The sequence below is a fragment of the Cherax quadricarinatus genome, chromosome 79 (assembly GCF_038502225.1).
Source record: "Cherax quadricarinatus isolate ZL_2023a chromosome 79, ASM3850222v1, whole genome shotgun sequence".
In the NCBI taxonomy this organism is placed as follows: domain Eukaryota; kingdom Metazoa; phylum Arthropoda; class Malacostraca; order Decapoda; family Parastacidae; genus Cherax; species Cherax quadricarinatus.
In genome coordinates this window covers 20394077-20409534 of record NC_091370.1, presented here as the reverse complement: position 1 = coordinate 20409534, position 15458 = coordinate 20394077, and the positions used below count along the sequence as shown (strand labels likewise).

The 15458-nt window shown below is 42.9% G+C and overlaps 1 protein-coding gene across 2 annotated transcripts in view; it reads right to left on the bottom strand.

Annotated features, from left to right (window-relative positions):
- LOC138855066 (glucose dehydrogenase [FAD, quinone]-like) overlaps positions 1 to 15458 on the bottom strand; it is a 510380-nt gene that overhangs the window by 203669 nt on the left and 291253 nt on the right. The gene's annotated exons all lie outside the window — the stretch shown is intronic.

Below are 15458 nucleotides of genomic sequence, written 5' to 3'. Positions count from 1 at the left end.
ACTCTCTCCAGGTAAACTCCAGGTCTCCAGGTAAATAAAATTATGAAAATACTTAAACTGTGCAGAGTTATATAATTAACAGTAATTAACAACAAACTTGTTCATCCAGATAATAGTCAGGCAGTGACTTGCAGGAGCACTGTAAGATCTTGCAGGAACACTGTAAGATCTTGCTGGAACACTGTAAGATCTTGCAGGAACACTGTAAGATCTTGCTGGAACACTGTAAGATCTTGCTGGAACACTGTAAGATCTTGCAGGAACACTGTAAGATCTTGCTGGAACACTGTAAGATCTTGCTGGAACACTGTAAGATCTTGCAGGAACACTGTAAGATCTTGCAGGAACACTGTAAGATCTTGCAGGAGCACTGTAAGATCTTGCTGGAACACTGTAAGATCTTGCAGGAACACTGTAAGATCTTGCAGGAACACTGTAAGATCTTGCAGGAACACTGTAAGATCTTGCTGGAACACTGTAAGATCTTGCTGGAACACTGTAAGATCTTGCAGGAACACTGTAAGATCTTGCTGGAACACTGTAAGATCTTGCTGGAACACTGTAAGATCTTGCAGGAACACTGTAAGATCTTGCAGGAACACTGTAAGATCTTGCAGGAGCACTGTAAGATCTTGCTGGAACACTGTAAGATCTTGCAGGAACACTGTAAGATCTTGCTGGAACACTGTAAGATCTTGCTGGAACACTGTAAGACCTTGCTGGAACACTGTAAGATCTTGCAGGAACACTGTAAGATATTGCTGGAACACTGTAAGATCTTGCTGGAACACTGTAAGATCTTGCTGGAACACTGTAAGATCTTGCTGGAACACTGTAAGATCTTGCAGGAACACTGTAAGATCTTGCTGGAACACTGTAAGATCTTGCTGGAACACTGTAAGATCTTGCAGGAACACTGTAAGATCTTGCTGGAACACTGTAAGATCTTGCAGGAACACTGTAAGATCTTGCTGGAACACTGTAAGATATTGCAGCAGCACTGTAAGATCTTGCAGGAACACTGTAAGATCTTGCTGGAACACTGTAAGATCTTGCAGGAACACTGTAAGATCTTGCTGGAACACTGTAAGATCTTGCTGGAACACTGTAAGATCTTGCAGGAACACTGTAAGATCTTGCTGGAACACTGTAAGATCTTGCAGGAACACTGTAAGATCTTGCTGGAACACTGTAAGATCTTGCAGGAACACTGTAAGATCTTGCAGGAGCACTGTAAGATCTTGCAGGAACACTGTAAGATCTTGCTGGAACACTGTAAGATCTTGCAGGAGCACTGTAGTATCTTGCAGGAACACTGTAAGATCTTGCAGGAACACTGTAAGATCTTGCAGGAACACTGTAAGATCTTGCAGGAACACTGTAAGATCTTGCTGGAACACTGTAAGATCTTGCAGGAACACTGTAAGATCTTGCAGGAACACTGTAAGATCTTGCTGGAACACTGTAAGATCTTGCAGGAGCACTGTAAGATCTTGCAGGAGCACTGCAAGATCTTGCAGGAACACTGTAAGATCTTGCAGGAACACTGTAACATCTTGCAGGAACACTGTAACATCTTGCTGGAAGACTGTAAGATCTTGCAGGAACACTGCAAGATCTTGCTGGAAAACTGTAAGATCTTGCTGGAACACTGTAAGATCTTGCAGGAACACTGTAAGATCTTGCTGGAACACTGTAAGATCTTGCAGGAACACTGTAAGATCTTGCAGGAACACTGTAAGATCTTGCAGGAACACTGTAAGATCTTGCTGGAACACTGTAAGATCTTGCAGGAACACTGTAAGATCTTGCTGGAACACTGTAAGATCTTGCAGGAACACTGCAAGATCTTGCAGGAACACTGTAACATCTTGCTGGAACACTGTAAGATCTTGCAGGAACACTGTAAGATCTTGCAGGAACACTGTAAGATCTTGCAGGAACACTGTAAGATCTTGCAGGAACACTGTAAGATCTTGCAGGAACACTGTAAGATCTTGCTGGAACACTGTAAGATCTTGCAGGAACACTGTAAGATCTTGCAGGAACACTGTAACATCTTGCTGGAACACTGTAAGATCTTGCAGGAACACTGTAAGATCTTGCAGGAACACTGTAAGATCTTGCAGGAACACTGTAAGATCTTGCAGGAACACTGTAAGATCTTGCTGGAACACTGTAACATCTTGCTGGAATACTGTAAGATCTTGCAGGAACACTGCAAGATCTTGCAGGAACACTGCAAGATCTTGCTGGAACACTGTAACATCTTGCTGGAAGACTGTAAGATCTTGCAGGAACACTGCAAGATCTTGCAGGAACACTGTAAGATCTTGCTGGAACACTGCAAGATCTTGCTGGAACACTGTAAGATCTTGCTGGAACACTGTAAGATCTTGCAGGAACACTGTAAGATCTTGCTGGAACACTGTAAGATCTTGCTGGAACACTGTAAGATCTTGCAGGAACACTGCAAGATCTTGCTGGAACACTGTAAGATCTTGCTGGAACACTGTAAGATCTTGCAGGAACACTGTAAGATCTTGTTGGAACACTGTAAGATCTTGCAGGAACACTGTAAGATCTTGCAGGAAGACTGTAAGATCTTGTAGGAACACTGTAATATCTTGTAGGAACACTGTAATATCTTGTAGGAACACTGAAAGATCTTGCAGGAACACTGTAAGATCTTGCAGGAACACTGTAAGATCTTGCAGGAACACTGTAAGATCTTGCAGGAACACTGTAAGATCTTGCTGGAACACTGTAAGATCTTGCAGGAACACTGTAAGATCTTGCAGGAACACTGTAAGATCTTGCAGGAACACTGCAAGATCTTGCTGGAACACTGTAAGATCTTGCAGGAACACTGCAAGATCTTGCAGGAACACTGTAAGATCTTGCAGGAACACTGTAAGATCTTGCAGGAACACTGTAAGATCTTGCAGGAACACTGTAAGATCTTGCAGGAACACTGTAAGATCTTGTAGGAACACTGTAAGATCTTGCAGGAACACTGCAAGATCTTGCAGGAACAGTGTAAGATCTTGCAGGAACACTGTGAGATCTTGCAGGAACACTGTAAGATCTTGTAGGAACACTGTAAGATCTTGCAGGAACACTGCAAGATCTTGCAGGAACACTGTAAGATCTTGCAGGAAGACTGCAAGATCTTGCTGGAACACTGTAGGATCTTGCAGGAGCACTGTAACATCTTGCAGGAACACTGTAAGATCTTGCAGGAACACTGTAAGATCTTGCAGGAACACTGTAAGATCTTGCAGTAACACTGTAAGATCTTGCAGGAACACCGTAAGATCTTGCAGGAACACTGTAAGATCTTGCAGGAACACTGCAAGATCTTGCAGGAACACTGTAAGATCTTGCATGAACAGTGTAAGATCTTGCAGGAACACTGTAAGATCTTGCAGGAACACTGTAAGATCTTGCAGGAACACTGTAAGATCTTGCAAGAACACTGTAAGATCTTGCAGGAACACTGTAAGATCTTGCAGGAACACTGTAAGATCTTGCAGGAACACTGTAAGATCTTGCAGGAACACTGTAAGATCTTGCAGGAACACTGTAAGATCTTGCAGGAAGACTGTAAGATCTTGCAGGAACACTGTAAGATCTTGCAGGAACACTGTAAGATCTTGCAGGAACACTGTAAGATCTTGCAGGAAGACTGTAAGATCTTGCAGGAACACTGTAAGATCTTGCAGGAACACTGTAAGATCTTGCAGGAACACTGTAAGATCTTGCAGGAACACTGTAAGATCTTGCAGGAAGAGTGCAAGATCTTGCAGGAACACTGTAAGATCTTGCAGTAACACTGTAAGATCTTGCAGGAACACTGTAAGATCTTGCAGGAACACTGTAAGATCTTGCAGGAAGAGTGCAAGATCTTGCAGGAACACTGTAAGATCTTGCAGGAACACTGTAAGATCTTGCAGGAAGACTGCTAGATCTTGCAGGAACACTGTAAGATCTTGCAGGAACACTGTAAGATCTTGCAGGAACACTGTAAGTTCTTGCAGGAACACTGTAAGATCTTGCAGGAACACTGTAAGATCTTGCAGGAAGACTGCAAGATCTTGCAGGAATACTGTAAGATCTTGCAGGAACACTGTAAGATCTTGCAGGAACACTGTAAGATCTTGCAGGAAGACTGCAAGAATTTTGCAGGAACACTGTAAGATCTTGCAGGAACACTGTAAGATCTTGCAGGAACACTGTAAGATCTTGCAGGAACACTGTAAGATCTTGCAGGAACACTGTAAGATCTTGCAGGAACACTGTAAGATCTTGCAGGAACACTGTAAGATCTTGCAGGAACACTGTAAGATCTTGCAGGAACACTGTAAGATCTTGCAGGAACACTGTAAGATCTTGCAGGAACACTGTAAGATCTTGCAGGAAGACTGTAAGATCTTGCAGGAAGACTGTAAGATCTTGCAGGAACACTGTAAGATCTTGCAGGAACACTGTAAGATCTTGCAGGAACACTGTAAGATCTTGCAAGAACACTGTAAGATCTTGCAGGAACACTGTAAGATCTTGCAGGAACACTGTAAGATCTTGCAGGAACACTGTAAGATCTTGCAGGAACACTGTAAGATCTTGCAGGAACACTGTAAGATCTTGCAGGAACACTGTAAGATCTTGCAGGAACACTGTAAGATCTTGCAGGAACACTGTAAGATCTTGCAGGAACACTGTAAGATCTTGCAGGAACACTGAAAGATCTTGCAGGAACACTGTAAGATCTTGCAGGAACACTGTAAGATCTTGCAGGAACACTGTAAGATCTTGCAGGAACACTGTAAGATCTTGCAGGAACACTGTAAGATCTTGCAGGAACACTGTAAGATCTTGCAGGAACACTGTAAGATCTTGCAGGAACACTGTAAGATCTTGCAGGAACACTGTAAGATCTTGCTGGAACACTGTAAGATCTTGCAGGAACACTGTAAGATCTTGCAGGAACACTGTAACATCTTGCTGGAACACTGTAAGATCTTGCAGGAACACTGTAAGATCTTGCAGGAACACTGTAAGATCTTGCAGGAACACTGTAAGATCTTGCAGGAACACTGTAAGATCTTGCTGGAACATTGTAACATCTTGCTGGAACACTGTAAGATCTTGCAGGAACACTGCAAGATCTTCCAGGAACACTGCAAGATCTTGCTGGAACACTGTAACATCTTGCTGGAAGACTGTAAGATCTTGCAGGAACACTGCAAGATCTTGCAGGAACACTGTAAGATCTTGCTGGAACACTGCAAGATCTTGCTGGAACACTGTAAGATCTTGCTGGAACACTGTAAGATCTTGCAGGAACACTGTAAGATCTTGCTGGAACACTGTAAGATCTTGCTGGAACACTGTAAGATCTTGCAGGAACACTGCAAGATCTTGCTGGAACACTGTAAGATCTTGCTGGAACACTGTAAGATCTTGCAGGAACACTGTAAGATCTTGCTGGAACACTGTAAGATCTTGCAGGAACACTGTAAGATCATGCAGGAAGACTGTAAGATCTTGTAGGAACACTGTAAGATCTTGTAGGAACACTGTAATATCTTGTAGGAACACTGTAAGATCTTGCAGGAACACTGTAAGATCTTGCAGGAACACTGTAAGATCTTGCAGGAACACTGTAAGATCTTGCAGGAACACTGTAAGATCTTGCTGGAACACTGTAAGATCTTGCAGGAAGACTGTAAGATCTTGCAGGAACACTGTAAGATCTTGCAGGAACACTGCAAGATCTTGCTGGAACACTGTAAGATCTTGCAGGAACACTGCAAGATCTTGCAGGAACACTGTAAGATCTTGCAGGAACACTGTAAGATCTTGCAGGAACACTGTAAGATCTTGCAGGAACACTGTAAGATCTTGCAGGAACACTGTAAGATCTTGTAGGAACACTGTAAGATCTTGCAGGAACACTGCAAGATCTTGCAGGAACAGTGTAAGATCTTGCAGGAACACTGTGAGATCTTGCAGGAACACTGTAAGATCTTGTAGGAACACTGTAAGATCTTGCAGGAACACTGCAGGATCTTGCAGGAACACTGTAAGATCTTGCAGGAAGACTGCAAGATCTTGCTGGAACACTGTAAGATCTTGCAGGAGCACTGTAACATCTTGCAGGAACACTGTAAGATCTTGCAGGAACTCTGTAAGATCTTGCAGGAACACTGTAAGATCTTGCAGTAACACTGTAAGATCTTGCAGGAACACTGTAAGATCTTGCAGGAACACTGTAAGATCTTGCAGGAACACTGCAAGATCTTGCAGGAACACTGTAAGATCTTGAATGAACACTGTAAGATCTTGCAGGAACACTGTAAGATCTTGCAGGAACACTGTAAGATCTTGCAGGAACACTGTAAGATCTTGCAAGAACACTGTAAGATCTTGCAGGAACACTGTAAGATCTTGCAGGAACACTGTAAGATCTTGCAGGAACACTGTAAGATCTTGCAGGAACACTGTAAGATCTTGCAGGAACACTGTAAGATCTTGCAGGAAGACTGTAAGATCTTGCAGGAACACTGTAAGATCTTGCAGGAACACTGTAAGATCTTGCAGGAACACTGTAAGATCTTGCAGGAACACTGTAAGATCTTGCAGGAACACTGTAAGATCTTGCAGGAACACTGTAAGATCTTGCAGGAACACTGTAAGATCTTGCAGGAACACAGTAAGATCTTGCAGGAAGAGTGCAAGATCTTGCAGGAACACTGTAAGATCTTGCAGTAACACTGTAAGATCTTGCAGGAACACTGTAAGATCTTGCAGGAACACTGTAAGATCTTGCAGGAAGAGTGCAAGATCTTGCAGGAACACTGTAAGATCTTGCAGGAACACTGTAAGATCTTGCAGGAAGACTGCTAGATCTTGCAGGAACACTGTAAGATCTTGCAGGAACACTGTAAGATCTTGCAGGAACACCGTAAGTTCTTGCAGGAACACTGTAAGATCTTGCAGGAACACTGTAAGATCTTGCAGGAAGACTGCAAGATCTTGCAGGAACACTGTAAGATCTTGCAGGAACACTGTAAGATCTTGCAGGAACACTGTAAGATCTTGCAGGAAGACTGCAAGAATTTTGCAGGAACACTGTAAGATCTTGCAGGAACACTGTAAGATCTTGCAGGAACACTGTAAGATCTTGCAGGAACACTGTAAGATCTTGCAGGAACACTGTAAGATCTTGCAGGAACACTGTAACATCTTGCAGGAACACTGTAAGATCTTGCAGGAACACTGTAAGATCTTGCAGGAACACTGTAAGATCTTGCAGGAACACTGTAAGATCTTGCAGGAAGACTGTAAGATCTTGCAGGAAGACTGTAAGATCTTGCAGGAACACTGTAAGATCTTGCAGGAACACTGTAAGATCTTGCAGGAACACTGTAAGATCTTGCTGGAACACTGTAACATCTTGCTGGAACACTGTAAGATCTTGCAGGAACACTGCAAGATCTTGCAGGAACACTGCAAGATCTTGCTGGAACACTTTAACATCTTGCTGGAAGACTGTAAGATCTTGCAGGAACACTGCAAGATCTTGCAGGAACACTGTAAGATCTTGCTGGAACACTGCAAGATCTTGCTGGAACACTGTAAGATCTTGCTAGAACACTGTAAGATCTTGCAGGAACACTGTAAGATCTTGCTGGTACACTGTAAGATCTTGCAGGAACACTGCAAGATCTTGCTGGAACACTGTAAGATCTTGCTGGAACACTGTAAGATCTTGCAGGAACACTGTAAGATCTTGCTGGAACACTGTAAGATCTTGCAGGAACACTGTAAGATCTTGCAGGAAGACTGTAAGATCTTGTAGGAACACTGTAAGATCTTGTAGGAACACTGTAATATCTTGTAGGAACACTGTAAGATCTTGCAGGAACACTGTAAGATCTTGCAGGAACACTGTAAGATCTTGCAGGAACACTGTAAGATCTTGCAGGAACACTGTAAGATCTTGCTGGAACACTGTAAGATCTTGCAGGAACACTGTAAGATCTTGCAGGAACACTGTAAGATCTTGCAGGAACACTGCAAGATCTTGCTGGAACACTGTAAGATCTTGCAGGAACACTGCAAGATCTTGCAGGAACACTGTAAGATCTTGCAGGAACACTGTAAGATCTTGCAGGAACACTGTAAGATCTTGCAGGAACACTGTAAGATCTTGCAGGAACACTGTAAGATCTTGTAGGAACACTGTAAGATCTTGCAGGAACACTGCAAGATCTTGCAGGAACAGTGTAAGATCTTGCAGGAACACTGTGAGATCTTGCAGGAACACTGTAAGATCTTGTAGGAACACTGTAAGATCTTGCAGGAACACTGCAAGATCTTGCAGGAACACTGTAAGATCTTGCAAGAAGACTGCAAGATCTTGCTGGAACACTGTAAGATCTTGCAGGAGCACTGTAACATCTTGCAGGAACACTGTAAGATCTTGCAGGAACACTGTAAGATCTTGCAGGAACACTGTAAGATCTTGCAGTAACACTGTAAGATCTTGCAGGAACACTGTAAGATCTTGCAGGAACACTGTAAGATCTTGCAGGAACACTGCAAGATCTTGCAGGAACACTGTAAGATCTTGCATGAACAGTGTAAGATCTTGCAGGAACACTGTAAGATCTTGCAGGAACACTGTAAGATCTTGCAGGAACACTGTAAGATCTTGCAAGAACACTGTAAGATCTTGCAGGAACACTGTAAGATCTTGCAGGAACACTGTAAGATCTTGCAGGAACACTGTAAGATCTTGCAGGAACACTGTAAGATCTTGCAGGAACACTGTAAGATCTTGCAGGAACACTGTAAGATCTTGCAGGAAGACTGTAAGATCTTGCAGGAACACTGTAAGATCTTGCAGGAACACTGTAAGATCTTGCAGGAACACTGTAAGATCTTGCAGGAAGACTGTAAGATCTTGCAGGAACACTGTAAGATCTTGCAGGAACACTGTAAGATCTTGCTGGAACACTGTAAGATAGGAACACTGTAAGATCTTGCAGGAACACTGCAAGAACGTGCAGGAACACTGTAAGATCTTGCAGTAACACTGTAAGATCTTGCAGGAACACTGTAAGATCTTGCAGGAACACTGTAAGATCTTGCAGGAACAGTGTAAGATCTTGCAGGAACACTGTAAGATCTTGCAGGAACACTGTAAGATCTTGCAGGAACACTGTAAGATCTTGCAGGAACACTGTAAGATCTTGCAGGAACACTGTAAGATCTTGCAGGAACACTGTAAGATCTTGCAGGAACACTGTAAGATCTTGCAGGAACACTGTAAGATCTTGCAGGAAGACTGTAAGATCTTGCAGGAACACTGTAAGATCTTGCAGGAACACTGTAAGATCTTGCAGGAACACTGTAAGATCTTGCAGGAACACTGTAAGATCTTGCAGGAACACTGTAAGATCTTGCAGGAACACTGTAAGATCTTGCAGGAACACTGTAAGATCTTGCAGGAACACTGTAAGATCTTGCAGGAACACTGTAAGATCTTGCAGGAACACTGTAAGATCTTGCAGGAACACTGTAAGATCTTGCAGGAACACTGTAAGATCTTGCAGGAACACTGTAAGATCTTGCAGGAACACTGTAAGATCTTGCAGGAACACTGTAAGATCTTGCAGGAACACTGTAAGATCTTGCAGGAACACTGTAAGATCTTGCAGGAACACTGTAAGATCTTGCAGGAACACTGTAAGATCTTGCAGGAACACTGTAAGATCTTGCAGGAACACTGTAAGATCTTGCAGGAACACTGTAAGATCTTGCAGGAACACTGTAAGATCTTGCAGGAACACTGTAAGATCTTGCAGGAACACTGTAAGATCTTGCAGGAACACTGTAAGATCTTGCAGGAACACTGTAAGATCTTGCAGGAACACTGTAAGATCTTGCAGGAACACTGTAAGATCTTGCAGGAACACTGTAAGATCTTGCAGGAACACTGTAAGATCTTGCAGGAACACTGTAAGATCTTGCAGGAACACTGTAAGATCTTGCAGGAACACTGTAAGATCTTGCTGGAACACTGTAAGATCTTGCAGGAACACTGTAAGATCTTGCAGGAACACTGTAACATCTTGCTGGAACACTGTAAGATCTTGCAGGAACACTGTAAGATCTTGCAGGAACACTGTAAGATCTTGCAGGAACACTGTAAGATCTTGCAGGAACACTGTAAGATCTTGCTGGAACACTGTAACATCTTGCTGGAACACTGTAAGATCTTGCAGGAACACTGCAAGATCTTGCAGGAACACTGCAAGATCTTGCTGGAACACTGTAACATCTTGTTGGAACACTGAAAGATCTTGCAGGAACACTGCAAGATCTTGCTGGAACACTGTAAGATCTTGCTGGAACACTGTAAGATCTTGCAGGAACACTGTAAGATCTTGCTGGAACACTGTAAGATCTTGCAGGAACACTGTGAGATCTTGCTGGAACACTGTACTTGTTGGAACACTGAAAGATCTTGCAGGAACACTGCAAGATCTTGCTGGAACACTGTAAGATCTTGCTGGAACACTGTAAGATCTTGCAGGAACACTGTAAGATCTTGCTGGAACACTGTAAGATCTTGCAGGAACACTGTAAGATCTTGCAGGAAGACTGTAAGATCTTGTAGGAACACTGTAAGATCTTGTAGGAACACTGTAATATCTTGTAGGAACACTGTAAGATCTTGCAGGAACACTGTAAGATCTTGCAGGAACACTGTAAGATCTTGCAGGAACACTGTAAGATCTTGCAGGAACACTGTAAGATCTTGCTGGAACACTGTAAGATCTTGCAGGAACACTGTAAGATCTTGCAGGAACACTGTAAGATCTTGCAGGAACACTGCAAGATCTTGCTGGAACACTGTAAGATCTTGCAGGAACACTGCAAGATCTTGCAGGAACAGTGTAAGATCTTGCAGGAACACTGTAAGATCTTGCAGGAACACTGTAAGATCTTGCAGGAACACTGTAAGATCTTTCAGGAACACTGTAAGATCTTGTAGGAACACTGTAAGATCTTGCAGGAACACTGCAAGATCTTGCAGGAACAGTGTAAGATCTTGCAGGAACACTGTGAGATCTTGCAGGAACACTGTAAGATCTTGTAGGAACACTGTAAGATCTTTCAGGAACACTGCAAGATCTTGCAGGAACACTGTAAGATCTTGCAGGAAGACTGCAAGATCTTGCTGGAACACTGTAAGATCTTGCAGGAGCACTGTAACATCTTGCAGGAACACTGTAAGATCATGCAGGAACACTGTAAGATCTTGCAGGAACACTGTAAGATCTTGCAGTAACACTGTAAGATCTTGCAGGAACACTGTAAGATCTTGCAGGAACACTGTAAGATCTTGCAGTAACACTGCAAGATCTTGCAGGAACACTGTAAGATCTTGCATGAACACTGTAAGATCTTGCAGGAACACTGTAAGATCTTGCAGGAACACTGTAAGATCTTGCAGGAACACTGTAAGATCTTGCAAGAACAGTGTAAGATCTTGCAGGAACACTGTAAGATCTTGCAGGAACACTGTAAGATCTTGCAGGAACACTGTAAGATCTTGCAGGAACACTGTAAGATCTTGCAGGAACACTGTAAGATCTTGCAGGAACACTGTAAGATCTTGCAGGAAGACTGTAAGATCTTGCAGGAACACTGTAAGATCTTGCAGGAACACTGTAAGATCTTGCAGGAACACTGTAAGATCTTGCAGGAACACTGTAAGATCTTGCAGGAACACTGTAAGATCTTGCAGGAACACTGTAAGATCTTGCAGGAACACTGTAAGATCTTGCAGGAACACTGTAAGATCTTGCAGGAACACTGTAAGATCTTGCAGGAACACTGTAAGATCTTGCAGTAACACTGTAAGATCTTGCAGGAACACTGTAAGATCTTGCAGGAACACTGTAAGATCTTGCAGGAAGAGTGCAAGATCTTGCAGGAACACTGTAAGATCTTGCAGGAACACTGTAAGATCTTGCAGGAAGACTGCAAGATCTTGCAGGAACACTGTAAGATCTTGCAGGAACACTGTAAGATCTTGCAGGAACACTGTAAGATCTTGCAGGAACACTGTAAGATCTTGCAGGAACACTGTAAGATCTTGCAGGAACACTGTAAGATCTTGCAGGAACACTGTAAGATCTTGCAGGAACACTGTAAGATCTTGCAGGAACACTGTAAGATCTTGCAGGAACACTGTAAGATCTTGCAGGAACACTGTAAGATCTTGCAGGAACACTTGCAGGAACACTGTAAGATCTTGCAGGAACACTGTAAGATCTTGCAGGAACACTGTAAGATCTTGCAGGAACACTGTAAGATCTTGCAGGAACACTGTAAGATCTTGCAGGAACACTGTAAGATCTTGCAGGAACACTGTAAGATCTTGCAGGAACACTGTAAGATCTTGCAGGAACACTGTAAGATCTTGCAGGAACACTGTAAGATCTTGCAGGAACACTGTAAGATCTTGCAGGAACACTGTAAGATCTTGCAGGAACACTGTAAGATCTTGCAGGAACACTGTAAGATCTTGCAGGAACACTGTAAGATCTTGCAGGAACACTGTAAGATCTTGCAGGAACACTGTAAGATCTTGCAGGAACACTGTAAGATCTTGCAGGAACACTGTAAGATCTTGCAGGAACACTGTAAGATCTTGCAGGAACACTGTAAGATCTTGCAGGAACACTGTAAGATCTTGCAGGAACACTGTAAGATCTTGCAGGAACACTGTAAGATCTTGCAGGAACACTGTAAGATCTTGCAGGAACACTGTAAGATCTTGCAGGAACACTGTAAGATCTTGCAGGAACACTGTAAGATCTTGCAGGAACACTGTAAGATCTTGCAGGAACACTGTAAGATCTTGCAGGAAACACTGTAAGATCTTGCAGGAACTGTAAGATCTTGTAAGATCTTGCAGGAACACTGTAAGATCTTGCAGGAACACTGTAAGATCTTGCAGGAACACTGTAAGATCTTGCAGGAACACTGTAAGATCTTGCAGGAACACTGTAAGATCTTGCAGGAACACTGTAAGATCTTGCAGGAACACTGTAAGATCTTGCAGGAACACTGTAAGATCTTGCAGGAACACTGTAAGATCTTGCAGGAACACTGCAAGATCTTGCTGGAACACTGTAAGATCTTGCTGGAACACTGTAAGATCTTGCAGGAACACTGTAAGATCTTGCTGGAACACTGTAAGATCTTGCTGGAACACTGTAAGATCTTGCAGGAACACTGCAAGATCTTGCTGGAACACTGTAAGATCTTGCTGGAACACTGTAAGATCTTGCAGGAACACTGTAAGATCTTGCTGGAACACTGTAAGATCTTGCAGGAACACTGTAAGATCTTGCAGGAAGACTGTAAGATCTTGTAGGAACACTGTAAGATCTTGTAGGAACACTGTAATATCTTGTAGGAACACTGTAAGATCTTGCAGGAACACTGTAAGATCTTGCAGGAACACTGTAAGATCTTGCAGGAACACTGTAAGATCTTGCAGGAACACTGTAAGATCTTGCTGGAACACTGTAAGATCTTGCAGGAACACTGTAAGATCTTGCAGGAACACTGTAAGATCTTGCAGGAACACTGCAAGATCTTGCTGGAACACTGTAAGATCTTGCAGGAACACTGCAAGATCTTGCAGGAACACTGTAAGATCTTGCAGGAACACTGTAAGATCTTGCAGGAACACTGTAAGATCTTGCAGGAACACTGTAAGATCTTTCAGGAACACTGTAAGATCTTGTAGGAACACTGTAAGATCTTGCAGGAACACTGCAAGTTCTTGCAGGAACAGTGTAAGATCTTGCAGGAACACTGTGAGATCTTGTAGGAACACTGTAAGATCTTGTAGGAACACTGTAAGATCTTGCAGGAACACTGCAAGATCTTGCAGGAACACTGTAAGATCTTGCAAGAAGACTGCAAGATCTTGCTGGAACACTGTAAGATCTTGCAGGAGCACTGTAACATCTTGCAGGAACACTGTAAGATCTTGCAGGAACACTGTAAGATCTTGCAGGAACACTGTAAGATCTTGCAGTAACACTGTAAGATCTTGCAGGAACACTGTAAGATCTTGCAGGAACACTGTAAGATCTTGCAGGAACACTGCAAGATCTTGCAGGAACACTGTAAGATCTTGCATGAACAGTGTAAGATCTTGCAGGAACACTGTAAGATCTTGCAGGAACACTGTAAGATCTTGCAGGAACACTGTAAGATCTTGCAGGAACACTGTAAGATCTTGCAGGAACACTGTAAGATCTTGCAGGAACACTGTAAGATCTTGCAGGAACACTGTAAGATCTTGCAGGAACACTGTAAGATCTTGCAGGAACACTGTAAGATCTTGCAGGAACACTGTAAGATCTTGCAGGAAGACTGTAAGATCTTGCAGGAACACTGTAAGATCTTGCAGGAACACTGTAAGATCTTGCAGGAACACTGTAAGATCTTGCAGGAACACTGTAAGATCTTGCAGGAACACTGTAAGATCTTGCAGGAACACTGTAAGATCTTGCAGGAACACTGTAAGATCTTGCAGGAACACTGTAAGATCTTGCAGGAACACTGTAAGATCTTGCAGGAACACTGTAAGATCTTGCAGGAACACTGTAAGATCTTGCAGGAACACTGTAAGATCTTGCACTGTAAGATCTTGCAGGAACACTGTAAGATCTTGCAGGAACACTGTAAGATCTTGCAGGAACACTGTAAGATCTTGCAGGAACACTGTAAGATCTTGCAGGAACACTGTAAGATCTTGCAGGAACACTGTAAGATCTTGCAGGAACACTGTAAGATCTTGCAGGAACACTGATCTTGCAGGAACACTGTAAGATCTTGCAGGAACACTGTAAGATCTTGCAGGAACACTGTAAGATCTTGCAGGAACACTGTAAGATCTTGCAGGAACACTGTAAGATCTTGCAGGAACACTGTAAGATCTTGCAGGAACACTGTAAGATCTTGCAGGAACACTGTAAGATCTTGCAGGAACACTGTAAGATCTTGCAGGAACACTGTAAGATCTTGCAGGAACACTGTAAGATCTTGCAGGAACACTGTAAGATCTTGCAGGAACACTGTAAGATCTTGCAGGAACACTGTAAGATCTTGCAGGAACACTGTAAGATCTTGCAGGAACACTGTAAGATCTTGCAGGAACACTGTAAGATCTTGCAGGAACACTGTAAGATCTTGCAGGAACACTGTAAGATCTTGCAGGAACACTGTAAGATCTTGCAGGAACACTGTAAGATCTTGCAGGAACACTGTAAGATCTTGCAGGAACACTGTAAGATCTTGCAGGAACACTGTAAGATCTTGCAGGAACACTGTAAGATCTTGCAGGAACACTGTAA